The sequence below is a fragment of the Cricetulus griseus genome, chromosome 2, assembly GCF_003668045.3.
Source record: "Cricetulus griseus strain 17A/GY chromosome 2, alternate assembly CriGri-PICRH-1.0, whole genome shotgun sequence".
NCBI lineage: Eukaryota > Metazoa > Chordata > Mammalia > Rodentia > Cricetidae > Cricetulus > Cricetulus griseus.
In genome coordinates, this window is record NC_048595.1 from 133,689,932 (window position 1) to 133,706,929 (window position 16,998).

Consider the following 16,998-nt stretch of genomic DNA (forward strand, 5'->3'; position numbering starts at 1 on the left):
AGGCACTATGAGTGTATCACCGGAAGTAAAGGTCAAGCATGGTCAGGCCTAAGGAGTTTGCTCAGCCTAGTATTTGTGTTGAAGAGATCCCAAGATCTGTTCTGCAGAGAAAAAATAGTTTTGTGTCTTATTCTGAATAAAAAATATGACTGTGTTGTGATGAAACTTCAATATTACTGGCTATTTTGAAATAGAGACAGTTGTTTCAGTAAGTTGCAGGAGAGGAATTATTCATCATTTATTTTTAGAGGGACTCAGATAGGCCTAGAAAAAAAATAATCATTTCTTTTTCTCTGGACAATATACTGGATCCACTCCCTCTCAACATATTTTGTCTTTATGTCATCAAGTACTAAGGAATCCAGGAGGCCTATCTTCCCAGTCTCACCTGAGAGTTCTCAGTTAATCACATGTGATATTTCTGTGATTTCTCAGCCTAATGGTAGAGTGAATCAGTTAACCTGTGGAAATCCTTCATTTTTTATCATGGTAAATTTATTCCAAGTGATGATTAGTAGCCTATTTGTCTACAGAAACCTTGTAGAATCTGTTCTGGTCAGTATTAATTTTCAACATGACACAGAGGAAGCAGGCGTCCAGGTAAATCTTTGAAAGATAGTTTATATTTACAATGTCTCCTTGACTTTCAGTGTGGGATTGTATTTAGTTAATTGATTGGGAAAACCTCATCTTAACTTTTGGGCAGAATAATTTTCTGAACAGGAAATATTGGATTATACAGTAGAGAGGATCAGAGCTCAGTTCTGGCATGCTTGTAAAATTTTATCCTTGACTACCTTTGTTGATGAATATTATTTGACTCTATGACTGCTATGATGAGGTATAAGTTTGAGACTTGGCCAAATAAATCCTTGCTCTATTGTCTTTAACAGTGCATTTTATGAAATCATCCTGATTCCTTCCAGAGAATGTGTGTACACATTAATAAGTATCTGCTTAATGGAGCATATGAGGAAAAAGCATATGAGAAGGGAAAATATGGATGATTTCCTGAGACACACTGATGTCCAATGTATGTTCTGGATGGGAAGCAAATATTTTATTTCCTACTGTGTGCAGCTGGGAGCCAGGGAAAGAAAAGGAAAAATGCCTTCACTGGCCATAGACATGTGTCTAGGAAATAGAAAGAAACCCAAACCATCAAGACCTAATCTTCCTCTCTCTAATCTAGGTATAACAGGAATAGCCTTTTGTGATTCAGTTGGTGTGATGGCTAATTTTGGCTATGAACTTGACACCTGAAAATAGGACTCTCAATTGAGTAATTTCCTGTTTAACATCAGCTCATGGAAACATTTGTGGGGCATTTTCTCTTTGCCTAACTAAGGAGGATATAACTCACTGTAGGCAGTTTTCTGTAACAATGGGTTACTTTTCAAATAATGGTGTAACTATTGGGCTACTATTAAATGAATACTTTAAGTCTATAGTAATAAGAGTAGGGATAGATTTTAGATATCAAATGACTTGTTAATAGGAAATTGGAATGTCAAGATGTTAATTAAGGGCCAAAGTTATTCCCTGTGATCCTCCAGGATATAGAAATTTATCCAGTGAAATTTTCAATTTATATATTTGTGTTTTCATACAATAACATGGAATTATCTTCAAAAGTGGGGCTGCATATTATCCTTAGCTAACTTGCATTTGGGCAAATACTCATTACTTTTCACTAATATTGGAGAAAAATGCTGTTGCCTGACAAATCTTGGTGGGCTCATATATGTGACATGCTTTGTCAGAACGATTGTCAGTAGATGTTGCAGTAGATATCAGTGGATATAGTGCAAGCACTAGCAATTGGTACAAAAAGATTAAGAGGGTAGGATATACCATAAACGTAGAGTCATAATCACATAGGCTTATGCTAATCTGTTGAATTCTAGGCAACTTGCAGATATATAACAAAGTGACACATTCTTATTTTTGTATGCCACTGAATGTTAAGTTAGTTGTGTAAACTGATAACTAAGAAATACTTTGCATTTTTAAATTTCCATGAGTCTGTAGATTTTCTGCAATTTGTGTTGTTGAATTCTAACTTTAAAGCACAGTGGTCTGAAAAGATACAGGGGGGTATTTTAATTGTTTGTACTTGTTGAAGTTTGCTATGTTGCCAAGTATATGGTTGATTTTAGAGAAGGCTCCATGAGACACTGAGAAGGAAGTATATTCTTTTGTGTTTGGATGGAATGTTGTATTGATGTCCGTTAAACCTAATTGGGTCATAACTTCTATTAGTTGTGAAAAATGGAAATTTGCCTTTAGTCAGAGAAATAGGTAGCCTAATTCCATAATTCATCTCTTCTTATACTCCTCCAAATTCAATCCCTCAATCTCATCCTCAGTCTGCTGAGGCCTCCCCTTCCAGTGTGTTCCCATCTTCAGTAGATCCCACTGATCTTCCACTCCTAATCTCCCTCCATTCCCCTGCACTTATTGCTTTTCTCAACTTATATCCCTGGGAACTCACAGGACACACCTGCCAGGGAAGAAGGTAAGCTACAGATCTTTACTGCTGCTACTCCAATTATGATCTCCCTGTCACATCCCAGCACTTCAGTAAATCTGTTGTGACCTCACAACTATCATGAATGCAGAAGAGTTTCCTATAGGCAATATACTGTCACCATATAATCCTAAGAACCAGAGAGAAAAAAGAACCCAGAAACAAAACACCCACCTAACAATTACAAGGCCTAATATTAGCACTTAGATTTACATTCTTTCCAACCGTAGATACATATATACAGCAGTGTAAAAACATAGTCAATAAACAGTCAGGGCAATATGTCTGCACTAAAGTTCAGTAATCTTACCACAGCATGCTGTTGCTGACAGTCTTGCTCCAGACAAATTTGATAACCTGGAATAGATATGTGAAGTCAACACCAAAAGAAGACTGTGACCACTTGTTAATGTTAAAACAAGTGGCCCCAGATAGCCTGGCCTGTATTTATTTATACAATTCAATGGTTTGCATGAACAATTTTACAAGCAGTTTGTAATGATAAGTCTTTACTCCAAAGTCACCTAAGCCCTGCCGCCACATGGGCACTTTCGGCCAAGCTACCCAAGTAACACACAGAGACTTATATTATGTACAAATGCTGCTAGGCCAGTACAAATGCAGACTAGGATTTCTCATCTGCTAGCTCAGTCTTAATTTTCTATATATTTTATAATGAATGAATCTATATATTTTATAAGACTTATCTTATTGGACACCTCCTACTGGCACCCTCTCTTGCTGGTGGATCACATGGTGACTGCAGAACAGAGACCAGGAGGAAGAGCAATAGATAAAGGAACGACTTCCTTCTTGCCCTTGCTTATATATGCGTCTCTCTCCCTGCTTTGTCACTTCCTGCCTGAACCACAACACTTCTTTACTACATTTCACAGAATCTTCCTTCTCTCCTAGTCCCACCTATCTTCCTGCCTCATTGGCCAAACAGTGCTTTATTCATTAACCAATAAGATAAACATAAAGAGAAGGGCATTCCCCATCAGCAGTTTTTAATATCTAAGTTGTTATATAGTCGTTACAATAATTGCCAGTTTGTTCCTTGCCTCTTTCAGCTTCAGTTCCTCCACCTCTCCCACCAGTAGCCACTACCTTTTATATCTATATCTTTATCATCAGAAGCATAATAACTTTTGCAAGCTACAAAGTAACATTTCTGGTTCTGCACACCTGTATGTAGAACAGTGTGCCCAGTTTGCAGAATATGCTGTTAGAGTGTCATGCAAGGTGAGAGACAGTTTTCTCTCTTGTAGTTAATATTTACATCTGTTAAGATCTGAATTCTCATTGATCAGCTCACCTGCTAAAGCTGGATCACTCCATCCTAAATTCTGTACTACTCTATCGCCTCTGGGGATATACCAGGTTTTTCCATTTATCCTATAGTCAACATAACTTGGAAACTTATTCTTAAGGGTTGGCACTGTTTATCCCTTGTCTTTATGTATATCTCTCTTAATTTCTTAGGATATTGGTACAGCTTTTAGAAATGAGGGAACTTTTCATTTCTATGATTCTACTTTATTGTCACTAGACTATTCCCATTAACTCTTTTTTATTTTATAAATATTTATTTAAATTAGAAACAATCTTATTTTACATACCAATCCCAGTTCCCTCTCTCTCCCATCCTCTCATGCCCCCAGCAACCTGCCATCCCACTCCTCATCCATTTCTCAGGAAGGGTGAGGCCTTCCATGGAGGATCACCAATGTCTGTCACATCATTTCTGGCAGGGCCTAGGCCCTCCCCCATGTATCTAGGCTGAGAGAGTATCACTCCATAGGGAATGGGCTCCAAAAGTCTATTAGTGCACTAAGGATAATAGTGTTTCAGTGCCAGACGACCCATAGATTGCCTAAGATTCCCAACTGATACCCATGTTCAGGGGACTTCATTTGGTCTTATGCTGATTCCTCAGCTGTCAGAATGGGGTCCATGAGCTCCCACTTGCTCAGGTCAGCTGTTTCTGTGGGTTACCCCACCATGGTCTTGACCCCTTTGCTCAACTGACACATTTGCCTGAGGTAGTAAAACTGGTTTCTCTGAGGTTAGTGAGTGGGACAAAATTTAATTCACTGGGAATAGAAAAATGTGAAACACACACATTCACACACACACACACACACACACACACACCTCCAACATGTAAGGGTCTCATCTAGAGTGCTGATGAGTAGAAAGCCTTCAACATGCCAGATAAGCTGAAGAGGAGATGTAGGTAGATGAAGTATCAGACAAACAGACACACAGGAATGTTTTTGAGGGCTAAAGCTTAGTTCTTCATTTTATTATTCTTTCTGTTGCTTGCTCTACTCTGTTCTTCTGTTCTGTTCTGTTCTTCTACCCTGATGTGTACCTTGTTTATTTTGTTTTTACCTTATAGCTTATAAATGTCATGAAAGTCTTTCAAGCAATCTAAAAATTACAATGTGGTTACTTCCTCTTTTTCAAGTGAATGATCATAATAAATAACAATGAAAAGCATGTAATTAATTTCCCTATATGATTAAACCTTTCATCTATTATAAGTGAAAAAATAAATTATCCCCAATACATTCATGCCTAAGCAACTTGTGTAAGCAAGAAAAGTATTTTTCTCAGCCAGTTCTTTTATTGGCAGGGTGGGTGCATTTTGCAGTTACAAAGAAAGGAGCAATGATTTTATTATTTATTTTAAAATATAACATTATAAAATGTCTTAAAGAATCACAAACCTAAATTTTTATGTATGACAATCAGTCACCTATAACTTAAAATCCTCAGGGTTACCAACCCATCAGTAGTTTTTTTTTTTTTTTTTTTTTTTTTTCTTATTGGGAAGTTGATGTAAAAATTGGGCACAAATAATTAATCATATCCTTTGATCACCAACCCCTTCTAACAAGAAAAATACATCAGCCAGAAATAACCAGGATGCCATTGTTCCTGTTTCCTGACTTCAATGAGTTCCTTGTTCACCTATCAAAAGTGTGCCTTTCTAAATTTTAAATAATTTCTCAGGATTACTACCTGAAAGATATTAACAAAAAACATCTTAACCTAACCTTTAAATTCTTTCTAAATGTAGTGGTTGAATCACTACTCTGCTCGAGCAGCAATACTTTAAATATTTCAGTCATGCCCACCCCCACTCAGGGGAGAGGTGAGCATGGGCCCCTGTCTCAGGTCCAACTTCCTCTAGCCCTCTTTGGGATCTCCTGATCTGGGGACTGTAGGCAGGTCGACTTACTCTGGCAGACTCAGCAAACCAGAGTCTGCTGGTATTCCTGTGTTAGTACCACGCCCACTCAGGGGAGAGGTCGACTCAACCAAAGTGGATCAAGTCATCAAGTGTCTGCTGACATCGAAGTGCTAGCCCCACCTCCAGTCACCTGGAGAGGGAGCATCTCAGATTCCCTGAACCCAAAGTGAAACCCATTGGAGTATTAGACTTGCTTGCACCCACAGAAAGAGAACCTTGAAGCCGTACCAACCAGGGGAGGAAGAAAACCCACCTGCACCCACTGGAAGAAGGGATGGGAAGACAATGTGAGAACATAGTCAACAACAGAAATACCAATATGATGCCACCAGAGTCTAGGGACTCTACACCAGCAAGACCTGAACATCCCAACACACATGAAGCAGAAGAGGACACTAAAAACATTTATGTAAATGATAGAGACCTTAAAATCAGAAATGAGAAAATCCTTTAAGGAAATGGAAGAAAATGCAAACAAATTTTTTTTTTTTAAAAAATGGAGGAAAGTATAACCCCAAAATTGAAAGAAACAATTCAAACAATACAAGGTTTGAAAACTGAAATAGAGACAATTAAGAAAAAAACACAGTCTGAGGGAATGCTGGAATTAGAAAAGCTGGGTAAATGGTCAGGAACTGCAGATAACAAGCATAACCAATAGAATACAAGCGATGAAAGAGAGAATCTCAGGCTTTGAAGATACACTAGGAGAAATGGAGTCATCAACTAAAGAAAATCTTAAGTCCAAAAAATCCCTAATACAAAATATCCACGAAATATGGGACACCTGGTAAAGACCAAACCTAAGAATAATTGGTATAGAAGAAGGTGAAGAAATTTAGTTCAAAGGTACAGAAAACATATTCAGCAAAACCATAGAATAAAACTTTCCCAACCTAAAGACAGGCATGCCAATGAAAGTACAAGATGTTTAATGATGGGGGACGACCTTCTGTGTATCTTTGTCTTATTGGTTGTTGAATAGAGCACTGTTTGGCTAATGAGGCAGCAAGTTAGGTGGGAGTAGGAGTCAAGCAGGATTCTTGGAAATGTAGTAAAATCCTGTGATCAGGAAGGAAGTTAGATAACAGGCAGACTCAGAATATAAGCAAGGACAAGTCATTCTCTTCCTCTTCCTCCTGCTATCTGATCTGGAGCCTGCCATGTGATCCCAGCAAGACAGGACGTATTCCGCTGGCAACCTCCGTAAGATATGTCTTATGATTATGGTTGATAATTAAGACTGAGCTAGCAGATAAGAAATTCTATTCATTGGCCAACAGCATTGTACCTAATATACATATCTGTGTATTATTTGGGGCAGAACTTGGGTAGTTGGTAGAAAGTGCCCACGTGGCAGCAGGGCTAGGGGCGGCTTTAGTGGAAAGACTTATCATTACAGCTTACAAAACACCAAATAGTTTGGACTTAAAAAAGTCCCTTCGCCACATAATAATCAAAACACCAAACATACAGAATAAAGAATGTTAAGAGCAGCAAAAGAAAAAGGCCAAGTAACATATGATGGCAAACATATCAGAATTACACTCCAATTCTCCATGGAAACTCAGAAAGCCAGAAGATCCTGGATAGATATTCTACCAACATTAAGATACCAGTAGAGACTACTATACCCAGCAAAGTTTACAATTACTACAGATTTGGATAAAACAAGCTATTCCATTAAAAAACTAGATTTAAACAATACATATCTACTACATCCCTACAGAAAGACCTGAAGAAAAACTCCAACCTAAGGAAGTTAACTATACTCATAAAAAATAAGCAATAGATAACCCTGCTTTACCAAAAGTCAAAAGAAAAAGCAGGGAAAATCCACACACAATACCCCCAACACCAACAAATCCAAAACAAACAAGAATTAACACTCTATAGACCTTAATTTCCCTCAATATCAATGGTTTTTACTCACCTATAAAGATACACAGAATAACAGAATAGATACGAAGACAGAATCCATCCTTCTTCTGCATACAAGAAACACACCTCAACTTCAAAGACAGACGTTGTGTCAGAATAAAGGGTTGGAAAAAGATATTTCCAATCAAATGGGCCCAAGAAACAATCTGGTGTAGCAATTCTAATCTCTAACAAATGAGACTTCAAACTGAAATCAATCAAAAGAGATGAACAAGGTCATTTCATATTCATCACAGGAAAAAATACACCAGAATTAAGTCTCAGTTCTGAACATCTGTGACCCAAATGTAAAGGCATCCACTCATAAAAGAAACATTACTAAAACTCAAATCACACATAAAACCTCACACACTTATAGTGGGACACTTCAACATCCCACTCTCACCACTAGACAGGACCACCAGACAGAAACTTAACAAAGAATCAAAAGAGATAATAGAAATTATGACCCAACTGGGATTAACAGACATCTATAGTACATTCCATCCAAACACAAAAGAATATACCTTCTTCTCAGCACAACATGCAACCTTCTCTAAAATCAACCACATACTCAGCAAATAGCAAACCTCAACAGATACAAAAAAATGGAATAACCCCCTGTATCTTTTTTCCAGGTCTTTTATTGAGTTAACAATAGAAGATACCCCAAAGCTGAAAAAACAGACTCTGGAAGATATAAAGTTTTATATTATTTACATGACATATAAGTATAGGTTCCAATATCATGCAAATATCACATTAGAAAGTGTGGGAAGGCATGATGTAATTCTCTGCCTTTAAGATGCAAAGCCCATTATTACTTGTTCTCCTATTCAGACTCCTGTGTTGTCTGTTATCCCAAAACATAAACTATTTGGTACCTGAAAGGCTGAAAGACTATTGATGAACTTGAAGGCCATCTATTTTATTTGACCATTTTTTGTTATGATAAAACTTTTTGCCAAATGTCGCCTGAGCCCCACCGCTATGTGTACGCTTTATGCCAGCTGCCTGCCCAAGTTAGGCCCAAATGAATACACAGAAACTTGTATTAGGTTCAAAGCTGCTTGGCTAATAACTAGCATTTCCAATCTGCTAACTCATTCTTAACTATCATACACTTATATATTTTATAACAATTATCTTATTGGACACCTTATTGGCGTCCCTCCTTGCTGGGATCACATCTTGCCACTGGAGCAGGAGTGGAGGGGGAAAAGGGGGCCCTTCCTGTTTCTCCTTTGCTTAAATATGAGTCTCCTTGCTATGTCACTTCCTGCCTGGATTAGCAATTCTCTACTACATTTCCAAGAATCCTCTTTGACTCCTAGTCCCATCTACTTGCTGTCTCATTGGCCAAACAGTATTTTATTTAACAATCAATCAGATAAACATACATAGTACATTCCCCATCAATTTTTATTTTATTTTTATTTTATTTTATTTTTATTTTATTTTTATTTTATTTTTATTTTATTTGCATTTTAAAGCTCTGTACACCTATCTACAGCTAAGTTTATTCTCAGCTTCTCAAATGGTCAAGTGTTCACCACACCAAATGCTGTATTTACCTTGTTGATGCATGTGGGTTTTAATCTAGGAGTGGCATAGCGAGGATTGGCATATTTAGCTAGTGTTCCCGGTGTTGGCAGACTTCAGTATCTGACATAAAACACTGCATCGATCAACATTACATCTCTTGAAACTATCATGTAAGTGAGTGGCACTGGAATAAGTTCTGTATAGGTCAAGCTAACACATAAGATGCTGACTGATAAGAACTTTATCAGCAAGTGGATCAAGAGGACTTCCCAAAGGTGGTTTTTGATTGGCCCAGTTTCGAGCAATAAATCCATTCCACAAATCCATTAGCCAATCTAAGTCAAAAACACCAGCACAACATTAAAAAATCTTTTTCAAGAATCAGATAGCCTAACACTGGACCAAGCCAATTCTTGTCATCGACAATATATTTGGGACTGTCTATGGATTTTTATAGGAGCTGGCAGCACTCACCAGGACACACTGGGCACCTGGGGCCTTCACAGTAGTGCCTCCTCCAGCCAGCAACCCCAGGGTTGCCACCTTCCTCGTGCCCTAGCAGTGGTTCCACAGGAATCAATAGGATAGACAAACCTATATTCAAACTTAGCAAAAGGCAGAGAGAGAACATATAATTTAAGACATTCAGAAATGAAAAGGGGCACATAACAAAGGACAGTGAGAATGCCAGAGAATTTTTGGGTCATACTTTGAAAACCTGTACTCCACAAAATTTGAATATTTAAAGGAAATGGATAATTTTCTGGATAGATATCACTTACCAAAGTTAAATCAAGAACAGATAAGCAATTTAAACAGATTTATAACCCTAATTAAATAGAAGCAGAGTTACTTCTCTACTTCTTCCCATTATGTCTGCAAAGCTCACTATCTCCTTTCCTTTATATCCTTGTAACATGTCACCTTATCAATTGTTCCTTCATTATTCCAGTGTTAAATATATGCAAAAAGAAAAACCAGGGTTGGTTAAGGAAAGAAAGCTGACATATAATTACATGTAATTCAGGAATGAGTTTTATAAGACAAAGAACCCTGAGGCTGTGATATTATCTTAAGGTATAGGAAAAATACAAAGAAAATTAATATGAGTAGAAAATAGATGACAGTAGATATGTGGTAGATGATTGATTGGTTGGTTGATTGAAAGATACATAGATAGACAGATACGTGATAGAGATAAATAAATATATAATAGAAAGATTTCCAAAAGAGCATAACAGGGTCTTAAAAGAGTTGATAGATTTTCTGTCAACACCTGGAAGAAAATTTCATTTTGAGTAAGAACAAGAGAACTTGGGGGAAGGAGATAACCTCTGTGAGAAGGGGGACAACATGGAGGACAGACCAGAAGAACCTCTTCAAAAAATTCCCCCCAAAAAGAGAGGTACAGGGATTAGCAGGACCATTACACCATTGACTTAGTTCAGCATGGCTTACATGATAAGAAGCATGAAACAGTCAGGTATCATAAAACAAGAGCTATTAAAATCATCAAGTAAAAACAGTTTCTCAATTTTGTGTCCTAGGCAGAAAGCTGCAGGAGGTGTGAACTGATTCCTTAATGAATTCCTTTAAGAATGATTTTCTTCTTAATGAGGCAGGACCATGTTCTTACAATCACTATATGTAAACCATTTTCCTCACATTTGCTTTCCAATTCTTTTCAATGTTAGCAAAGCTCTTCCATATAACTCATTAACATCTGTGCCACATCATGTGCAGCAGCCCTAACTCTCCACGAAAGGGAAGGATTTACGAATAACTGCAAACTGAACCCCTTGTAACCAACTCAACATTGACTTTGGTAAATCAGCAATGTCCAGTGAGTTCTGTGACTTGTATTTAGGAGGCTTGGAAATTGTGGATGTCCTCATGATACAATTACTGTGCTTGGAGATATCTGAGCCTTATGTTGGTGGACTGGTATTAGTTAAACAGTGACTAATAAAACTTTATATTAACACCAAAATTAGAACACTTGAATTTATCCATTGTGGTGGTTTGAATATGTGGTCCCCAGTTGTTGGAAGAGTTTAACAAGGATTAGGGGGTGTGGCCTTTTGTAAGAACTCTGTAACTGTGGAAAGGCTTCAAATCCCATGCTGTTCTAAGTTACCTCTCTTTGCCTGATGGTTGCTTTCTGAACAGGTGTGAGATCTCACCTCCTGCTACAGCATCATGCGTGCCTACTCGCTGCCATGTTCTCTTTCATGATGGTCACTGACTTACCATTTTAAAGTGTAAGCACTTAGTAAACTCTTTCTACTGTCACATCACAACAAGAGAAAAATAAATAAGACTTCTATCTTTTTCAAACACAACATCAGTTCTAAGCAGGGAAGGACTGCTGGTAACCTCAGTGTTAACATAGTGACTACCTTATGACATATGCAAAACGATTTTGAAAACAAGTTAATGACTAGGTCATTGAAGATGACTGTTTTCTTTAGCTGGTCAGTGTCAATGCAATATATCCTTCCTTCTTTCTAGTTATCAAGCTGGTTCTCTAAAACATATCTATTTAGTCTATGTCTTATAAATCTTAATAACAATTCTTTATATTCCACAAACCAAGAATCTGTTGGCATTTAGCCACTCTGAGATAATTCATAACATGATGAGCTTACAAGGAAGGAAGACTTCTTTAGGCTCCTGACTCTGTGGCTCAAATGACCTTGCTGCCTTTGATCCTATGGTGAATCAGAATCTCTCATGGGGATCTTGCAGCTGAAGCAGTTGCTCACCTTATCACAGCAAGGAACAAAGAGAACAAAATATGCACAATTTCCTATGAGGGATGACTGCTAATAACTTAATACCTTTCGTAGGTGGAAATTTCTTTTCTGCCTGGTACCGAAGCTGTGTAGCCCAAATAAACACATGGATGCTATGTTAATTATTAAACTGCTTGGCCAGTGGCTTAAGCTTCTTATTGGCTAGCTCTCTCTTAATTATTAACCCATTTCTATTAATCTATGTATTGCCATAAGGCTTTGGCTTTCCCATAAACTGGCAAGTTACTCCTCGGGCAGCATGATATCTCTTCCTGGCAATCTCTTTCTGCCTCCTCTTCCCTGCATTCTCCTCATCTGGTAGCCCACCGTATGCTTCCTGCCAGGCTACTGACCAATTAGTGTTTTATTCACCAACCACAAAGTCTTTTCATTGTTACCTCATAACTGTAATTTTGTTAGTGTTATGAACTGTGATGTAATTATCTGATAGACAGAATGTATTTTACTTGTTCTAAACTGACCCAAGTTTGACAATTTTAATGTGAATTTTAATAATCGTTCTGTGGTTTATTTTTTGACTACTATGATGCTAACTTTTTTTTCTTAATTAGGGTTTCTCTTTTTAAAAAACTTTATTGAATCTTTGGGGGTTTTATATTATGCACCCAAATTCTGTGCACCTCCCTGTCTCCCCATATCCTCCTCATCCTTGTTGCACCACCTCATTTAAGAAAACTAAAAAGTAAGCAAGCAAACAAACAAAAGCAAAAATAAGAAACCCCCAATGAAACAAAACAGCCTCTCCATCACTTCATCTATCCTGATAGCACTGGAGGTATACTCCTTTGTCCCATCAGCTCGACTGGAACATGTTTATTGCAGTGAGTAACTGGTCTGTTTCAAGGCCTCTGGTTTTTGCCTGTGGTGAGGGGTGGAGGCTATCTCTCTGGAGTTCAGGGGCCAGCTGAGTGGCCCTCTCTTGCTGTAGTGGCCAGTGAGAGACAAGGCCAGATTTTCCAGGTCAGTGAAGGGCAGGGCTGACTCAGTATATCCCTCAGATTTCATGTGGTTTGACTCCTAAGGTCTCCTGAGGTGACACTGGCCACAGACATCTACAGATCCCAGATGCAGCTGGATCATGGACCCAGATATGGCCCTTGGCAGCAGCTTAGGCCCAGAAGACATTCTGACTCTGGGTAGAAGGAATTCAGGTGGCAATCTTTCTGGCAGCCATGTGGCTGCTGCACCCCACCAAGACTTCAGGGTGTGGCCCTTACCCTAGGCATCTATGTGACCATTAGTGACAATGCAGGACCGGGGCTATGGACCAAGACAAGGGTCTCAGTGGCAACCTGGGCCTGGATGACACTATGGCCCCAGGTGGTGGCACAGGGCAACATTCTTTTTGTGGCCCCTGCCATGGCAGGGCCTCACTGATTCCAACCAAGCCATAGGCTCTGGCCCAGATCCTGGACTTCTGTATGGGCCCTAGTGGCAACTTGTGCCACAGACTTCAACATAGATCCCAACTGCAACTGGGCCACAACCCCAGACATGGCCTTAGGCAGCTCCTTGGCCTGGTGGATATTCTTGTACCAAGTGGTAGCTCCTGTCACTCAGATCAGGATGGCTCTGGTGGCAGCATGGCTGCTTGAAACCAACAAGGCCACAGGAGAGGCCCATACCCAAGGCTTCATGTGGCCTTTGGGGACACTGTGGGGACACCGGCATCAACATAGACTTCAGGGGCAGTAAGACCATAGTACAGACCTGGTCTTCAGTTGAAGCCTAGGCCTGGTTGTCACCATGGCCCCAGGAGACGGTAAGGGCCACACAAATCAGTATGTCCCTAGTGTCATCACAGCTCCTGGACCTAAACTGGGATTCAGAAGGCAGCCCAGCCCACTAGAGTCAGCCTGGCACTCAACGGCAACAGGAGCCATGGATATAAAAACAGACCCTGGCCACTGTAGGACCAGAGACCCACACATGTCCCTTGGTAACAGCATGATCTGGACATGGCCATGATAACAGGAGACAAGCAGACCTCCCTCCTCTGTCTACTCCTCACCACTGTCACCATGTACCCAGGTGTCAAGATGACCTTAAACATCTTCCCTATCTCCTCCATCTACATTTCTTCCTTATGTCTTTCAATGACATATGAACCATTTTTTTCTAACTCTCTCTTTTCTCTGCCCCATAATTCTTTACTTTTTTTGGGGGGGGGCTTGAGACAGGGATTCTCTGTGGTTTTGGAGGCTGTCCTGGAACTAGCTCTTGTAGACCAGATTGGTCTCCAACTCACAGAGATGTGCCTGCCTCTGACTCCTTAGTGCTGGAATTAAAGGCATGTGCCACCACCATCTGGCCCTTATTTCTTTAAAATGAAGGGTCTCCTGGCCATCTTCCTGCCAGCCTGCACCTAAGGTCCCAGTCTGGCTTTCTTCTCACTTCTTGGGAAGATCCCAGCAAGCCAAATCCCATCTCTGATGCTAATTTTTAAACAAGAATCAAAGTCAGATATTGTCAAGTCCCAGAATTTCTTATTTTCAATATTGCTTTGGATATTGAGGGCCTCTGGTATTTCTCTTGGAAATGTTGAAATAATCTCACTAATTTCCACCAAATAAACTATGTGGATGTTGATTGGGAAAGCACAAAGTGTTATATCAATTTGTGTGGTTTTCCTCACATATTTCAAGTGACTGATTTCATACACTTATACAAAATTTCATTTGTGGTCCCATTATTACATACAGTAGATACACATAAAACTGATTTTTGTAAACTCATCTTCTGTCCACCAATTTGTTGAACTATATTTTATTTCTTAATATTAAAGACTTGTTTTTTGATAGATTTTTTAGAAATTCATGAGAGAAAAATCTCTTTAATTGAATAGAGTTTTATTTATTCTTATCTAAACTAGATGCCCTCTCAAGCTTTCCCTCCTTTCTAATGTCTTCTAGAACCTGGTAGAATGAGACTAAATGAAATATACTTGATCAGTGTTAAATCAGAGAAAAAAGATTCTTCTTGGAATAGTTTGATCTATTTAAACTAAACTATTAAACTATTTAAATTTAAACAGATTTCTGGTCTCTACTTCTCTTCCCCATGTCCTCTGATGGTTCCAGACAAACAGCTTGCCTTATATTTATTCAACAGCACAGACAATTTGGTATGAGAATTTCTGACTTAATTATTTCTTACTAGTTTTACAACAAAAAAGATACGGAAACTGAAATGGAAAAAAACTCAAAACCATTCATCTGTTATCTCCATATATCCACATTACTCCCAAAATTTATGGTGGGTTCTTGTTTTCTTTAGGGTTGATTTTGACTTATTGGATGTTTTTAGCAACTGATTACAAAAACAATAACAACAATAACAGCAACAATGATAAAGACAACAACAACAGGACACACACATTTTACTTGTGTCATAGATAAGGAAGAGTATGTAATTAAGATTAAAGATATGCCTTTAGATTAAGTTGCAAAAGCTGATTATACAGGAACTCTAAGGCATAGTAAAGTTTCTCATAGTGTTTCTTTATTGAAATTTAAATGGACAAAAAGCACAGCTGGATTTTGTTAAATTTGTTTTATGCTCAAATACACATGATGTATAGTTTTCTTTAGCCTTTTAATATCATGGAATACAAAGATTAAGTGACGTCTTGAAATCCTCTTAATTGAAATAAACTCCTTTGTTTATAGTACATAACTTTATACACTATGATGTAATATTTATTAATAATGTATTGAATTTTTTAGATATAAAATAACAAGAAAATATATTATACTTTGTAGGGGAAGCTGTAGCCATGCCTACTTAGGGGCTGGCTACAGGTGTGCCTGGCCACGCTTGTGAGGGAGTGGTCAGGGTGACATGGTGTGACTGTACAAATAATATTACTAGCCAGTGGACTCAGGAATAGGGCTAAGGATAACCTCACCACCTGCTTGCAGGAAATAACAGCTTTACGCAATGAGGTTTTGGAGAACAGATTAGGTCAGACCACAGTTGTGCAGCAAGTGGAACAGAAATTGAATGATAAGCTTGGCTCTATTTACAATACATTAAAGACAGAGCTGTCTGTTACCCAAGATGAGATGCAGCGTATTTATGCCATGTCTGAGACCTTAGAGGCTAGGCTGTCAGAAGACCGTGATGAGCTAAAAAATATCTGTAGCCAGCTAGAAACTCAGATAGGCAATGTTACCCAGAAATTAGATACAAAGGTGCAAGATACCCAGGATAGGGTTGAAGAAATGGACAATGCCATTCAATCAATTATTGAAGCATCCAAGGTAGCAGATCACAAATTTGAGTCTAGATTTGAATGTTTGGAAGATAATTTACAGTACAGGGCTGACAGATTACATAGGTCCATATGGTCAATTGATGAGGACTCAAAATCAGCAAATCATGACCTTGTATCTAGACTCCAATACCTAGAAGGCAGTTTCCATGCCATCCAGATGCTGCCTAAGGATGATCGTATTAAAGACCTAGAAAAACATGTAAATGAGCAGTTAGAGCAATTTACAGATTCACTAACCTGCTTGGAATTTTTATGATTAAGGAGATTGAAACTTTTCAAAAGGATATCATTACTAGGCTTAAAGATCATTGGGATGCCTCAGAAGCAGAATCACTCCAATCCCAGGCACCTACTCCACCCAGGTATTGTGACTATTCTTCTAAGGTTGTTACTCTTACACCATTGGTGTACCCAGCCACCATGGTAGAAAAGCCAGCTTTTAAGAAACACCCTCATGGACGGATGGCTTATGAATGGCAACCTATACAGCTGAAGGATCTTAAGAATATTAAAGAATCAGTTGTCTCATATGGTCTCCATAGCCGGTACGTAAAACAGCTATTACATTCATGGGCAACCTTTAACAGGGTGACACCCACAGATTGGGAACGATTGGTAGCAGCTGTATTTGAGAATTCATGCCAAATCC

At 38.7% G+C, this 16,998-nt stretch overlaps 2 pseudogenes; both read right to left on the minus strand.

Moving 5' to 3' along the window:
• The window catches only part of LOC100772779, a 69,355-nt pseudogene that overhangs the window by 17,314 nt on the left and 35,043 nt on the right, over positions 1 to 16,998 (minus strand).
• On the minus strand, positions 9,254 to 13,744 carry LOC113833799 (annotated as a pseudogene).